General features: G+C 49.4%; 1 long non-coding RNA gene across 1 annotated transcript; it reads right to left on the reverse strand.

The window, feature by feature from the left end:
- Positions 1 to 7,261: 7,261 nt before the first annotated feature.
- Positions 7,262 to 8,303, reverse strand: LOC115299235. Its single transcript, XR_003912057.1, has 3 exons — positions 8,092 to 8,303; positions 7,608 to 7,652; positions 7,262 to 7,501 (listed from the first exon to the last, which is right to left on the reverse strand). It is a non-coding gene; the product is annotated as an uncharacterized LOC115299235 (long non-coding RNA).
- Positions 8,304 to 12,706: the final 4,403 nt, after the last annotated feature.

Genomic DNA, 12,706 nt, shown 5'->3' on the forward strand with positions numbered 1-12,706 from the left:
GGAAGGGAGGGAACAAGGGCATAAAGGGGAACAAGACCTTGTAGGGCCTTTGCATTTTGGGGGCTTTTTTATTTTTTTAGGGAGGGACGGAGAGTGAGAGGAGACAGTGAGGGCAGAGGGAGAATCTCCAGCAGGTTCCACGCTCAGTGCAGAGCCTGATGCGGAGCTCAACTCCACGACCCTGAGATCATGTCCTGAACTGAAGAAGTCAAGAGTCGGACACTCAACCAACTGAGCCACCCGATGCCCCATATTTGAACCATATGAATGTATTATCTGTTTAAAAAATAAATTACGGAGTGTCTGGCTGGCTCGGTCAGTAGAACATGTGATTCTTTTTTTTTTTTTAATATTTATTTACTTTGGGAGAGTGCAAGAGGGTAAGGGGCAGAGAGGGGGAGACAGAGGATGGGAAGCTGGCTATGCACTGATAGGCTGACAGCAGCGAGCCTGATGCAGGGCTAGAACTCACGAGCAAGTGAGATCATGACCTGACTTGAAGTCAGACGCTCAACTGACTGAGCCACTCAGGTGCCCCAAGAACATGTGATTCTTGATCTCAGATTGTGAGTTCAAGGCCCATGTTGGGCCTATACCTTACTTTAAAAAATCAAATAAAAAATTATTGGGGCTCCTGGGTGGCTCAGTCAGTTAAGCGTCCAACTTCAGCTCAGGTCATGATCTCATGATTCATGGGTTTGAGCCCTGCATTGGGCTCTGTGCTGACAGTTAGCTCAGAGCCTGGAGCTTGTCTTCAAGACAAGACAAGATTCTTTGTCTCCCTCTCTCTCTGACCCTCTCCTGCTGGCGTTGTCTCTCTCTGTCTCTCAAAAATAAATAAAAACATTAAAAAATTATTTTAGGGGTCTGACTGGCTCAGTCAGTGGGGTATACAACTCTTGATCTTGGGGTTGTGAGTTTGAGCCCCATGCTGGGTGTAGAGATTTCTTAAAAATAGAATCTTTTAAAAATTATTTTAGGGGCACCTGGGTAGCTCAGTCAGTTAAATATCTGACTTCGGCTCAGGTCATGATCTCGCAGTTCGTGAGCTCAAGCCCCACGTCCAGCTCTGTGCTGACAGTTCATAGCCTGGAGCCCGCTTCAGATTTTGTCTCCCTCTCTCTGCCCCTCCTCCTGCTCTCACTCTGTCTCTCTCTCTCTGTCTCTCAAAAATAAAATAAAACATTTACAAATTATTTTAAAACGCAAATCGTATTACTCACCTGCTCAAAAACCCTCCAATGGTTTCCTAACACATTTACAACAAAATCACATATCATGCCATGGCTGACCAGTGCACACCAGAGGGCAAGCGTCTCTCTCCACTCTGGTTCATGCCCCTCATTCACTTGCAGGCGCCTGTTGTTCCCAGAGCCTGCCAGGCACACTCCCGCCTCAGGGCCTTTGCACTGGCTGTTCCCTCATTTTATTCAGATCTCTGCTTAATGTCACCTCTGCAGAGGCTTCTCTCACCTAAAAGCATAAAAAATAAAACAAAAAGCAGTCCTGACTTGCAATTGCCACCATGAGACATCCCCTTCCCCACTTTACTTTTCTTCAAACCTTGTTCACCACTCTAGCTTTAGTCCCTAGCACAGAGCCTGGCCCATTCAATGAATATATGAATATTTGTTGGATGGGTGGATGGACGAAACGACGCACCATATAAAGTGCTGAGAGCATCGTGCCTAGCATAGAGCAGAGCAGAGGTTCCCTTTGGCTTGCCTTGGACACTTTCACATTCTTGTTACCTCTCCCCCCCCCTCACCCTGTGTGACTGCATGAACTCCTTCTCTCAGGGTCCCCTTCTCCCCCCAGCTCTCTTCTCTTCTCTCCAGTGGCCTCACGGCGGGCTGTTAGCCTGGGGGTGTGATAATTCTCCTCCATTAGACAAGGGTCCCCCACTGCTCCTGCACTGCGATGTGGTCCAGCCTCATTCTCGCTCCCTCCTTTCCCAGGGCTCGGCCTGTGGAGCCCTTTGCTGGGACTGCTGTGTCATTTCCTAACTCTACTAAGGAATTCCAGACTTGCTCCCCCTGCCTGTCGGTAAGTCCCTTCTGCCATCTAGCTGAAATCATTCCTGCTGCAGTAAAGAATGAATTTCCTTAGTTCCCTAGCACCTCTGAGAGAGCAGCTGGGCAATGTTTTCCTATGCTCTCTGTTGGCTGTCAAAGATTTGGAGATGGGCCCTCATCATGGAATTCCCAGGTCAGGTTCTCAGCAGAGCCACACCCACCAGATGCTGGGCAGGAAAGATTTCTTTTTTATTCAGCTCAGAGGATCTCAGCAGGCCCTGCAGAGCTGCCAGCCCTCTCCGACTGTGTCCGTCAGGTGATTGGGGCCAGGCACAAGGTGTGGTGGGCACAACTGTGGTGGCTAATAAAGATGGCTGACGGGGAGAGATTGATGCCCTTGACCTTGACCTCCTTGCTCCACCTCCCACTTCTTAACTTATCCATCCTTTCATTTAGCTTTTCAGAGCAAAAGTCGAGAGCACCAACTATGTGTCAGACACCTAGCTCTTATCTTCTCTAATGTCACTTTCCCTATCTGTAAAATGGGGGCCCTCTTATATGGTCATGGTGAAGATTTAAATGAGCTAATGCACAGAAAGCCTTTGCCATAATCCTTGGCTCATTGTAAATACTCAATAAACATGTTGTTTGCAGTTTAATCAGAACCGAGAGATGCCAGCTCTGGGCCAGGCTGTCAAGGGTCCAGTGAAAAAGGCTGATATATAAAATAAACTTCGAGGCACCTGGGTGGTTCAGTTGGTTAAGTGGCTGACTTCGGTTCAGGTCATGATCCCATGGTTCGTGAGTTCGAGCCCCACGTCGGGCTCTGTGCTGACAGCTCAGAGCCTGGAGCCTACATCAGATTCTGTGTTTCCCTCTCTCTGCCCTCCCCTGCTCATGTTATGTCTCTCTGTCTCTCAAAAATAAATAAATGTTAAAAAAATTTTTTTTAAATAAACTTCAAGCAATGGTGTGCAGTGCTTAAGGTCAAAGTGGGCCCCTGGGAGCTTGTGGTCCATTCTTTAATGACTTCTCCCTTCCCCTGGACCTAGTGAACTTATAAATGGGATGATTTCTGCCGTTTTGCTTAGTATCTCCTTCAGACTGGAGGATCCCGAGGCAGAGTTTTATCTCTTCCTCTAAAGTGGGGGCTGGGCCATGTCTCTTCCATGTGTTCTAAATGTTGGCTTGGGGCGCCTGGGTGGCTCGGTCGGTTGAGTGGCCAACTTTGGCTCAGGTTATGATCTCGCAGTTTGTGGGTTCGAGCCCTGCATCGGGTTCTCTGCTGACAGCTCAGAGCCTGGAGCCTGCTTCAGATTCTGTGTCGTCTTCTCTCTCTGTCCTTCCCCTGCTCATGCTCTGTCTCTCTGTCTCTCAAAAATAAAAATAAAAAAAAAATTTTTTAATTAAAAAAAGTGTTGGCTTATCTAACATTTACTCTGCACTCTAATACAGTACAATAGGCACTTCACATGCATTATCTCAGTTTATCAAATACCATAAATTTTGTTAATATACCCATTTTACAGATCAGAAGACTGAGCCTTCAGGAGTTTAAGGAACTTGGTCAAGGTCACTCAGCCAATAGATGGCGAAATAAGGATTTGTCCAGTGGCCCGCGTCACTGTTATGGAACCAAAAGCAGTGTTAGTTCGGGTAGACCTGAACCCAAACCCAGCTTTTTTACTCATTTCCTAGCTATGTGACCCGGGGCAAGTCTCTGAGCTCTCTGGCCTCGGTTTCCCTATCTCTATAAAAGGAAGAGCAACTGTAGGGGCACCTGGTGGCTCAGTCTGTTAACTGTCTGACTCTTGATTTTAGCTCAGGTCAGGATCTCATGGTTTGTGAGATTGAGCCTCTCATCAGCCCTTGCACTGACAGTGTAGAGCCTGCTTGGGATTGTCTCTCTCTTCCTCTCTCTGCCCCTCCCCTGCTTGTTCTCTCACTCTTTCTCTAAATAAATAATAAATACATAAATAAATGAATAAAAACTTGGGGTGCCTGAGTGACTCAGTTGGTTGAATAACTGACTTCAGCTCAGGTCATGATCTCACGGTCAGTGGGCTCGAGCCCCACATTGGGTTCGCTGCAGTCAGTGAGGAGCCCACTTAGGGTCTTCTGTTTCCCTCTCTCTCTCTGCCTCTCCCCCACTCACACTCTCTTTCTCAAAAATAAATTTTAAAAAATGGGAAAAAATGAAAAAAACCCACAAAAATTTAAAAAATATCTCACAAGGAGATAATGCACGTAGAATGTCTAGAATAGGGGCTGGCATACCATAGGTGCTCAATAAAAGGTGATCCCTCTTCCCTTTCTTTCCTTCCTCGGCAGGGATTCTTGGCTCGGGCACATGCCAGGCCAGGCCAACCTCGCTGTCTCAGAGACAATCTTTTGCACTCTTTCTTCCCATTCTGATGAGGCCTAGAGGACAACACGGAGCCCTCCACCCCCACCCCAAGATCTCTCCATTCCCAGGGAGCCTCCGTCTGCTGGGGATTGTCTTCAGTTTGATGGAGACACAGTACATTCAGAGAGGGGAGACACTAGCCCCAGGCCTGACGCTGGGGGAGAAACCACAGCATTGTGCCACCTCATTGCACAGGGTGTGTGGCCGGGGTGTGGACAAAGAAGGCAGAAATGTTGGTGCCCTGGCGGGGAGGGTGTCTGGGGGTCTGTCTCATGTTAAGCGAGCTAGGGCCACCCGCCCTTTGGAAGGTGGAAGGTGCCACGTGTATAGCAGTTGGAGAAGTTGGTGCAGTCTGGCTGATACTCGGTGAAGTGACAGCCCGGAGGGAGCTGAAGCTGTGCGTGGTCCAACAAACAGGAATTGTTGCCTGAGGCCCTGGGGCCACCCAGAGTTGGCACACGCTCTTCCGCCCGCTGCCTACTGACACCCTCTCCAGCACTGAGCACCCCGGCCCCGAGGGCCTCAGATCTCACAGGCTGCAGGAGAGCAGGCCCCCCCTCCCCAGCAGGGTTCCCAGGCTCAGGAAGTAAGTAAGCCCTCCCCCATCAGTGCAGAAGGGGCTGCGGGTAGACTGCAGAGACCCCTGGAAACAGAGGGGTCTGTGCCCGTCCATGCTCCCCACTTCAAGTCTTAGGAGAGGGCTGTGAAAAGGAGAAGGGAGTCCTTCCCAGAGGCAGAGGAATGGCCAAGGTGACCTGACCCTTATCAGGAAGCCCCAGACAGAGCTCAGGCAGGATTCTGCCCCTGGACTGGCTTTCCCTTGGTGTCATTGACTTGGAGGCAACAGCAGACATTGGCTCCTAGGGCCATGGTCACGAGCATCGCCTTATAGCCCATACCTAAGGACTGCTGGGGGCTGAACTGGAGGTGATGGCCTGTCGTGGGAGGAGGCAGGAGAGAGCATGAGATGGGAGTCCCGGGGACGACCACAGAATCCTTGAACTACATACACACTGTCCCCACCACCGTACTCACTCACCCCTGAGATATCCCGTTCCACTGTGTAAACAGTGCAGCCGCTCTGAAGTACCCCTACTCCCTGAAATAATCGAGCCTCTCCCAGACGTTAGCCTCCTCTGTGATAGGCCAGCCTTCCTCTGAGATACTCCAGATTTTCTTCACTCCCTGTGATATTCTCACACCTTGTGAAACAACCCAGCCCTCAGTGGAGTTCTGTAACCCCCGCTGTACAGCAGTCCACCATCTCTGAAGTGCTCCAGATCCTGCTGTGAAGCTCCAGCTCTACTTTATTTAAAAATTTTTGAATATTTAGTTTTCATTTAAAAAGATTTTTTAAATGTATGTTTATTTTTGGGAAACAGAGAGACAGAGAGTGAGCAGGGCAAGGGAAGTGAGGGAGAGCACAGAATCCGAAGCAGGCTCCGGGCTCTGAGCTGTCAGCAAAGAATTTCACACGGGCCGTAAGATCATGACCTGAGCTGAAGTAGGAGGCTTAACTGACTGAAACACCCAGGCATCCCGACTCCAGCTCAACTTTAAAATGTATGCTCCAGGGGCGCCTGGGTGGCTCAGTTGGTTGAGCATCCGGCTTTGGCTCAGGTCATGATCTCACAGTTCGTGGGTTCAAGCCCCATGTCAGGCTCTGTGCTGACAGCTAGCTCAGAGCCTGGAGCCTGCTTTGGATTCTGTGTCTCCCTCTCTCTCTGACCCTCCCCTGCTCGTGCCGCCTCTCTCTCTCTCTCTCAAAAATAAGTAAAAACATTAGAAAAAAAAATTTTTTAATGTATGCTCCAACACATTTTCAACCCCGCAAAACATACCAACACGCATAATACTCTGCACCTCACTTTAGGGCTCTAGTCCTCACCCCCATCAGATCTCTCCAGCCCTAGTGAAAATCTTGCTGCCCCTTCAGGAAGACTCCAGCCCTACTCTGAAACCCAGCGCTTCCCTGATGCTCTGACCTGCCCACAAGGAAAGGGGTAGGACTTGAGCCAGCCCCTGCCAGTTTTCACATCCTCCTGGGCCTCAAACAGCTCCTGGATATCAGTGAAATGGAATGTCAACACCTCTGGTGGGAGGAATCAGTGACATGACCCAACTGCCTTCCCCATGGTGCTCCCAGCCAAGCACTGCCCTCCTCTAGAAGCCTTCCGCCCCCTTCCCCAGGATAAGAGCCCCACTAATCAGAAACATAGTAGTCATCACAGAGGTTGGGAGCATCTAGGCCCTGGGGTGGCATACCCCCTGACCTCCCAGGTCAATTTTTCATGAGCCCCCTGGCTGGGTCAGCCACCCAGAGGCCGTCCCACAGTCTAAACGCCGTACTCTGCCAGTTTTCCCACTGTCCTGCTCTGGGACACCTGTCCTGTGGCTCCATGGATCTGTTGATAAATGGCCTAGCCAAGGCCAAGCTGCTTCTCTGTCCAAGAAGCAGACCTCTGGGCCACCAAGGAGCAGAGCTGAGCCCCTGGATTGGGGGGTCCATACCTGCCCTGCTTTGTGTTCATCCAAGTGCCGCCCACCAGGTCGCCCTTATGTGCGGATGAGTATAGACAGAGCCTGGCAAGTCCTTGACCACAGGTGGCTGTGTGGGACGGGATCTCAATTACGGCTTCTGCAAGCAGAAGGTCCTGGGTTCCAAACCCGGCTCTTCCATGTTGCTCTCGGCAAATCACTTTACCTCTCTGAGCTGCAGGGGCATCACCCTTGCCATAGAGAAAACCATCATCCTGCCCCTTCCCATTTTGCTTCAAGGCTCAAGTGAGACAGTGGTTATAGAATGGATCTTTCATTTAACAAATGTTTGAGCGCCTACAATGTGCCAGTTCCATTTTAGACATAGAACATATTTATTATTTCTCCCTGCATCCGTCAGCTTATGAGGATGGGGAGACAAGTGGGAGAGAGAGTCTAAAACCGATCAGACCTCCTTCCCTCGCTCCTGGAGGCTCTTTGTACATCTGGTAAAGGTGTTTTCAAAGCCGTCGTTTCTTTTACTCCATATCCTGGAAGCTAGCAATTACTGTTCTGGTTTTATTGATGTAGAAACGAAAGCCTAGAATTGTTGAATCACTTGCTTAAGAACAGAGCTGGTAACTTGTGGGGCCCGGATGACCCACGCTGCCCATGACAAGGAAGGGGGTCAGAGCATCACCACATACCCAACAGCCACTCGTGTGCAGTGCAGAGATGAGTCAGGTCCCTTCCTGGGGGGGGAGGGGGCGTGCAGAGAGGCTTCAGTCAGTACCCTGCCTGTCCCCTAGGAGTCTCCAGTCATATACAGGCCAAGAGGACCAGATAGACTTCAGCAAGACATCTGGAGATAGATTGAACAGCCCTCATTGGACGTCTTGTCCCTTCCATCCTTCTACAGGTCGGGAAACAGAAGCTCAGAGACAGGGTGACGCTTTCTCAAGGTCATACCTTAACTGGTGAAGACAGGCCTGCCCTTAAAAGGCCAGCATGTGAAACGCCCCCTACTGGTACAGACAAGAAATGCTCAAGGTTCAGAGAAGGAAGAAAATACCACCTGCCTAGAAAGCTGAGCCTGGACAAAAAAAGAGGAGAGAGGCCACCACACCGGGAGCATCATGGAGCAACACCATGGAGGCCCACCCCCTGCCCACATGTTCTCCTCCTGCTCACTGTGGCACCTCCTGAGACCAACGATTCTGCTCCTGAGCTGTCCTGACCATTGTCATTCTTCCTCTGTTCTTGACCTGAAACTCTGCCTGCCTGCTGGAGCCTCCACCCACCAGCCAGAGTTCTGCTTGCTGTCTGGGGCCCCCAGAATGAATGTCATCTGTGGCCCCAGAGCTATTGAGTGGGGGGGGGGGCTCTATGAGCAGTTTAACCAGTGGGCAGTCTCCTATTTACCTTTCAGAACCCACTCAGACACACCCTCCTCTGTGAGGTCATCCCTGCTCCTCAAGGGAAAAGCGATTCCTTCTTTCATTCCTGTTCGCCACCAGTGTCTATCAAGCACCTACTAGGTGCCAGGCACTGGCAAGGGGCTGGGTAGATTTCAAGACAAAACTCCTGCTCCAGCGGAGCTGAAAGTCTAGGAGAGAAAGAGAAAAACATATCAACCACTACCGGCATTAGCAGGTTTTTCTCCAAAAATTTCTAACCAACGTTCACACACTGTATGTTTGGTAGTGATGTCTCTTTGGTCTCTTTCAGTATAGAACAGTCACCCCCATCCTGCCCTTCCTTTTTAAAAAATTTTTTTATGGTTTTTATTTATTTTTGAGAGACAGAGAGAGACAGTGTGAGCAAGAGAGGGTCAGAGAGAGAGGGAGATACAGAATCCGAAGCAGGCTCCAGGCTCTGAGTCAGCACAGAGCCCGAGGTGGGGCTCAAACCCACAAACTGTGAGATCATGACCTAAGCTGAAGCTGGAGGCTTAACCCACTGAGCCACCCAGGTGCCCCTGTCCCTCCTTTATTTAATGACAACAACTTTTTAAAGTGACTAGGCCGGTGTTCTCACAGAATATTTCACACCATGGATGGGTTTGAAATTCCCCTCATAGCACTGTTTACCTTAGTCCTCTAAGCTCTGTGTATCTTGTATCTGGAAGTCAAGTTGAGAGCAGGGGTTAGCAAACTTTCTATAAAGCCAAGTAAATATTTTTAGCTTTGTAGATCACACAGCCTCTGTTGCAACTCCAACCCTCACTGTAACGTGAAAGCAGTCACGCACAATATGAAAGTCCCTGGAGCATGGCTCTGCTTCAATACAACTTTATTTGTGGACACTGAAATTTGGATTTACCCTAATTATCATATGTCATGCAGTACTAGTCTTCCTTTGATTTTTTGAACCAGTTAAAAATGTAAAAGTCCTTCTCAGCTCAGGGGATGCACAGAACCAGGCAGAGGGTCATATATGGCCAATAGTTTGCTGACCCTTTGATTGCTTTTAGGTTAAGCAGCTGTGGCAAGAATTATTCACAGTGATGATGCATACTTAATAATTATTGCAGGAGGAGGCACATGGTGCCAGCTTATTCCAGTTATGAGGTGCCTACCGGACCTCTCCATTAAAATGAGACATCCTTGGGGTGCCTGGGTGGCTCAGTCGGTTAGGCGTCTGACTTTGGCTCAGGTCATGATCTCACAGTTCGTGAGTTTGAGCTCCACATCGGGCTCTGTGCTGCCAGCTCAGAGCCTGGAGCCTGCTTCAGATTCTGTGTCTCCCTCTCTCTGTGCTCCTCCTCCATTTGTACTCTGTCTCTCTCTCAAAAATAAATAAAAATGTTAAAAAAATTTTTTAATTAAAAAAAGGAGACATCCCTTTTGCAAATCACAGATCGGCTGTGTAGTGCTCCTTCTCCAGCACCGTATTGAACAATCTGTTCGTTAAAACCTTTCACCTGGTATTTTTGGCATCCACAATGCACGGAATTGTGTCCCCTCCCTCCCAAATTCACACGTTGCAGCCTTAATCCCCAATGCAACTGCCTTTGAAGATAGAGCCCTTATGGAAGTAATTAAAGTTAAGTGAGGTAATAAGGGTGGGGGCTGGAATCTGATCAGACTGGGGTGCTCCTAAGAAGAGACACCAGAGAGTTGACTTTCTCTCTGCCCTCTGAGAATGCATCCGGAAAGTGGCTGTCTGCAAGCCGGGAAGAGGGCTCTCATCAGAAACCTATCCCACCAGACCTTGATCTGAGACTTCAGCCTACCAAACTGTGAGAATAGGTTGTCATTTGAGCCTACGGTATTTTGTGATGACTGTCCGAGCTGACTCACACATCATTGATGATTCTTGCCTAAATTGATTATCTAATTGGGGCTGCAAAGTGGGGTTTTTCTAGCTCTCACATTCCTTCTAGTGTATTAGTTGGCATTGTTTTCTGCAAAGAAAAGCTTTCCCTCATCCACTAGGAATGAACTGCTGTTCCTCCTAAGAAGGCAGGATAAATGCTTAATTCTCTAAGGGAAGGTTTTCGGGGTTTTTTTTCTTTTTAAATGGGAAATTCTAGAACCTATTTGTATGCTGTGAGGGTAATTCCGTGCAGAGAGAGAGATGAATGATGCTTGAGGGGGTTACAGAAGGTGGGAGGTACTCAAAAGGTGAGGGCATTTAGAGCACAAGTGGGGAGGGAAGAGGGGGGAAGGTGAAAGACAGAAGAAAGGGCATGAACTGATCCTCTGGGCAGACCTACAGCGCCAGCTTATTAGGAAATGCACTGGATAACTGCTGGGTCTGGTTCATGTCCTTTTGAGGCTGGGAGTTGTGACCCCGCCTGCATGGCAGGTGATTTTCTCCTCCATTCCCAGAGAAGTATGGTTGGATTGCTGCAGGCTTGGGGACTTCTCGGAAGGGAGGCGAAGCAGGGCACGGTCTTTGCCAAGGAGGATATTTGGACTGACAACAGAAACTATCTAGGCGGCTGGAGGGCAGCAGTGAGAACAGGAAGAGAGTGATAGCTAGATGGGAAATGGATGGCAGGTCTCAGCACGCTTGCTGGACTTTGATTTTTGGTTTTGGTATGAGGTTTTCAGAATTGATTTTTTTCTTTTTTTAAAAAACTTTTATGTTTATTTATTATTGAGACAGAAACAGAGCGTGAGTGGGGGAGAAGCAGAGAGAGAGGGAGACACAGAATCTGAAGCAGGCTCCAGGCTCCAAGCTGCTGTCAGCACAGAGCCCAACTCGGGGCTCGAACCCAAACCGTGAGATCACGACCTGAGCTGAAGCTGGACGCTTAACTGAGCCACCCAGGCGCCCCACCAATTTGTATTTTAAAAGCATAAGCAGGGGCACCCAGCTGGCTCAGTCAGTAGAGCACAGGACTCTTGATCTCAGGGTTGTGAGTTCGAGCGCCATGTGGGGTGTAGAGATTACATAAATAAATAGACATTTAAAACAAATAAAAGCATAAGCAGTTTTGTTCTTCTATTCCTTTGCTTATTCGGTCATTGATTCATGAATTTTTCATTCATTCTTTAATTCTTACCTCCAATTATTTATTTTTTCATTGGGCTTTCATTTGTTCGCCTTTGTTCCTTGATGGATTCACGCATTCCTATGCCCAGACAACATGTTACTCTGTGTACTACCTTAGGTGCTGGGAGCATCGACAAGAGTCAGACTCAGTCCTTGCCCTTGAGGAAAACCCAGGAACCAGGGGTCACCAAGTAGCAGGTGCTGCCGATGGGTGAGGAGGGTAGTACGAGAAGGCCTCCTGAGGAGCCAGAACTTGAAGGATGGGAGAGAGAGCCTGATACATTGGGGACCTCTTAGGGACAGGGACCAGTCTCGTTAATCTCCATGTTCCCCAAGCCTGGTACCTGACAGGCAATAATATATTTGTTTGTTAGTTAAGGAAATATGTGGACCAGTAGCCAGTTAGGCAGTGTTTGTTGGTGGCCATGATGCTGCCCGGCCAACGTGAGACCACTGTTCCCAAGTCCCTGCACCTCTATCTCCTCCCCTTTCTTCCTTCCCATCCCTCCTTTCATTGTGCTAAGAGAGAAGCGTTCTTACCTCCACCCCACGGTCGCATTGGGACATACCTGAGCCTGTGTGCACAGCACACTCTCACACACATTCACACACATCCCTGCCCATACAGAGAAACACATGCGCCTCCAAAATGTGTCCCAGTCGCTGATTTCAACACTGCAGTCATCGATTTCATTGCCTAAAATCACACACACAAGGGCTCACACACCCTCCTCGCCTTGGAATTTTATCCTGAAAAGGTAAACTTCACCAAATGGCCCTCCCACTCACATCTCCTCCCCAGAGCAGGAGGGTTTTCCTGGCCCTCAGTTTAAGGCTGAAGAAGTTAACAGTGGAGGGAGGGAGGATTGAACCCCAAGTGTGTGTGTGGGGGGGTGGTCAGGGATCCCCCCTAGTCAGAAAGGCTGGAACTGAAGATGACACTCAAGTTTCTCTAAATATTGGGTGTGGTGGGGGGAGGCTGGTACTCTGCCCTTCCTCGGTGGGGCCTGAGGGCCGATTCCTCTGAAAAGCGGTTTCCTAGGAGAAGGGTCCCCTGCTCTCCCTACATCCCTGTGCCCCCACTTATCTGGCTCCTGAAGGAGGCAAGGCAAGGCGATTGGATCCGCAGTGGCTCCAGTGACAGCAATTTTAAATCAAGGGGCTGTGGAGAACTTGGGTAAGGCCAGCTGCGAAAGGGAGTGGGCTTCAGTGATAGAGAAAAGCGGCTTCTTCGTCTGAAATCCAATCAGTCTAAAAGAGCAGGTGCTGGGGAGCCCGCGCGGCTCAGTCGGTTGAGCATCCG

The sequence above is a fragment of the Suricata suricatta genome, chromosome 8 (genome assembly GCF_006229205.1).
Source record: "Suricata suricatta isolate VVHF042 chromosome 8, meerkat_22Aug2017_6uvM2_HiC, whole genome shotgun sequence".
Lineage (NCBI taxonomy): Eukaryota > Metazoa > Chordata > Mammalia > Carnivora > Herpestidae > Suricata > Suricata suricatta.